Below are 3,515 nucleotides of genomic sequence, written 5' to 3'. Positions count from 1 at the left end.
CGCGGGCTGCGCCGAAGCAGACGCGGTCAGCACCTGGGAGAGTGGCCTCGGGCTCCGGGGAGAAAGAGGCGGAGGAGGAGCCCCGCGAAGCCAGCGAGGTCATCGCGACCTGAGGCCCACGGGAGGACACGCCCAGGGCCCAGACCCGGACGGGATTAGCAGAACCTGAGGCTCTCAGACAGGCAACTGTCTCACCCACGGGGGGCGAACGCGAAGAGGGCGCCGTGCGGGAGATCGGGAGCCAGCTCTGAGCCGGGTCGGTAGAGGAACGCACGCGTGCACACACACCATGCACACGCGCACAGTCGCGCACCACGCTTCAGCCAAGGCCAACAGTGGACTCCCTTAACAACGTGGTCCGGTAGGTGTATTAGCAGTGGCATAGTAGCCGTCCTACTTGGTGTCAGTCCCCCCAGCCCATGCGTGCGTTTGCATAAAACAAAACAGGCTCCTAGGAACTGCTTATATGACCGTGGAGACAGAAAATCTGAAGTTTACAGGGCAGGACCTGCAGCCTGGAAACTAAGGCACAAGCCGTTGTGGTGGTCCTGAGACCCAGTTTCTTCTGAGACACCTCAGGCTGAAGATATCCAGGCGGTCAGATGAAGCCATTTGCTTTTTTATTTTTTTATTTTTTGGTAGTGGGAATCGAACTCAGGACCCTGCCCTCGCCAGGCAGCACTGAGCCACACCCCCACGAGGCCCATGCACATGAGGAAGGTCAAGTTTTAGGCAAAGGCAAAAGACTGCAGAGGTCAACCGCATTTCCAAAGCACCTTCTCAGCAACACCTAAACCAGTGGCTGAGCCACCAGCCTGACCCATGAAACTGACCTTCACAGCTATGACCCACAGAGAGGACTGAAAATTCCTACTCAAGAAAGCAAGATTTATGGCGGGCAGGATTGTGTAACAGAAAATTTTTTCCTGGTCCTTTTCTTGGGCACCTCTTGATTCCATAGATGGTTCTATCTTTCACGCTCCTCCTGTCTAAACCTGGCATTAAGCTAGAAATATTTTAAACTAAGATCTAGTAAAGAAATCTGAATTACAGTACAATGGACCCTTATGAACTTGTTCAATTCTGAAGAGCTGGCTGTAAGTCAAGTTGGCTGGAGGATCCACTGTACTTTATTTTTCTGTGCCACTGGGGACTGGCCCCCAGGGTCCTTGCACTGAGCTATGCTCTTGCCTGCCCCTCCCCGCCCCCGTACCAGGGATTGAATTCAGGTCCTTGTTTGTGAGGCAGGTGGGCAGCACCACTGAGCTAAATCCCTGCCCCCTCAGCCCTTTTCTAACTTTTTATTTTTGATGCAGGATCTCACTACGTTGTTAAGTCTTCCAGGCTGGGCTCTAACTTGTGATCCTCCCACCTCAGCTTCCCAGACTGCTGGGATGACAGGCACTGAAGGACTTAAGTGAAAATGAAGACACAGACAGCAACATCTCAAAAATACAAAATAAAATTCATTTATTGAAAAAGAAAAGCTTAACACATGATCCGTGTGCACAACCCAACATGAGATCTACAGGCTCTGGCACAACCCACATCTCTACACACACCATGCTGGAAACAGCCGTCCACCGGGCGCATCACCGGCCCGTCACACAGCCTCGCTGCACACCAGCGCTCCCCTCCCGGCAGCCACACTCTGGGGCTTACAACAGAGCCACCTGGTTCCACTGACCACTGAAAGAAAGCAGCTTTCCCCCATCGCCTTGATTTAAGCCAAAGACACGGCTAACAGCAGCCACTTCCCAGGCCCATCTCCAACTCCCCTCCTCGGACCTCCTGTCGGGAGTTTACCCCAGGGAAGGGCTCGGTGTGCCCCAGATCGGGACACACCCAGGAGGCTGGCGCTCGGGGCAAACGCGAAGCCTGCCGAGTAACTGCCCAAGTGCGGGCCAGGGTTTCAGGCAGCCACCTCGCTTTCTTTCCCCTCGTGGACTCCGACGTGTAATGCACTTGGGGAAGTTGGATTTTGAGGGCGCCTGGAAGCCGCCTGCCAAGCACCACGTGCCGCCTGTCTCCGGCGGGGCAAGCAGCGCAGTGACCCCCCCCCCCACGACCCTGAGACCTTCCTTAGGAGCTGACCAGCTACAGAAAAAGAAAATGAAATGAGCAAACAAAAAACCAGGGGAGGGAATGCTGCATACGGCATCGGCTGAGATTCTGCACTTTCGAGAATGATGGGGTGACCTCATAGTGTTAAACACGGCTGATACTGTTAGAAAGGGAAAGCACGAGGAGAAATGGGTTGGGGGGCATCCTGTAGTGTTTGGGGTCCACCCCAGACCACTGCTAACACTGAAACCTCCACGCTTCGCGGGGGTGGGCAGGAGCAGTGGGTGAGTCCGGCCGGAGAGAGCTCGGCCCGTCACTCGGTCACACTACGCATGGCTTGTGCAGGGAGAGGGGCAGCAGCACAACGTAAGGAACGTCACTTGTGAGTGGTGACAGTGCCTAGGCAAAGTGAGCAGCAAATGCCAGTCGCGCTCCACGTGGGAAGCACCTGCACAGAAGAGGAGGGACGCTGCCCACTGGGGGCTGGGACTCTGCCTGTCCAGGAGCAGCATTTGGAGGAAGAACCAAGACGGAGCTCTGAGGAAGCCACCTCTGGGCTCACAGACATCCGAGACTGCACAGGGACACAGCACAGCAAGGCGAGACCAGAAACCCCGCGTGCACCTTCAGTGCACCCAGAGACGCCACCTCACACTCCAAAGACCTTCGGCTCAGTCACCCCGGGATCAGACTTGTGCTCATCCGGTGCTTCCCACAGGACAGAGCACTGCGGAAGGGACTCACAGAAGACGCTGGGCAGAGCTCAGGCTCCAGGAGCCCTCCCCGCCTTCTGCCAGCCCTGTCTCTCCCTGGGCCCCTGCGCTGCGCCTCCACCGAAGCACTAGGGACAGGACAGGCGCCTGGCCCCCTCCAGTGGAGGGACCTTCACACTGAAAGCAACTCCGGGAGGCCACAGCAGGGGAGCCAGGCCCATAGCCGGAGACAGCTGACTGTTTGTGATGATGCTGTGGTCACGTCCGAGCCTGAGACTGGAGAGGGCGCCACCTCTACAGCTCCCAGGAGGGTCCTCGGCCACCTAAGCACCTGGTAGAGAACCCCAAAAGCAGAAAGGGTGGGGGCAGAGGGTCACCCTCCCGGGAGACCGCGTAAACATGCTGACAGCTTCCAGGCCCAACACTGCCAGGCAGGCTAGCAGCCACTGTGGGGAGCTCCGCTCTTCCCAGGCCTTTACCTGCAAGGCAGCCCTGGGGCTTCGGAACAAAAGAAAATGCTGGGCTACATGGATGAGCCACCGCCCTCACAAGCACACACGAAACCCCGTTCTCTCTTCACCAACTTTCAAGGAAAAACCTATCTCTGGGCAAGAGAAGGCCCGGTGCCAGGGTCTGCCGGGCACCAGCACGCACGCAAGTGGCTGGGGAGGAGGGGTCCCGAGGCCACTCCGAGCCCCGGAGAGAGGAGCCGCCGCGCCTCCTTCTGCCCCCCCCCCC

The sequence above is a fragment of the Fukomys damarensis genome, unplaced genomic scaffold, assembly GCF_012274545.1.
Source record: "Fukomys damarensis isolate Sample0158 unplaced genomic scaffold, DMR_v1.0_HiC HiC_scaffold_9, whole genome shotgun sequence".
NCBI lineage: Eukaryota > Metazoa > Chordata > Mammalia > Rodentia > Bathyergidae > Fukomys > Fukomys damarensis.
Note: the sequence above shows the minus strand (reverse complement) of the source record.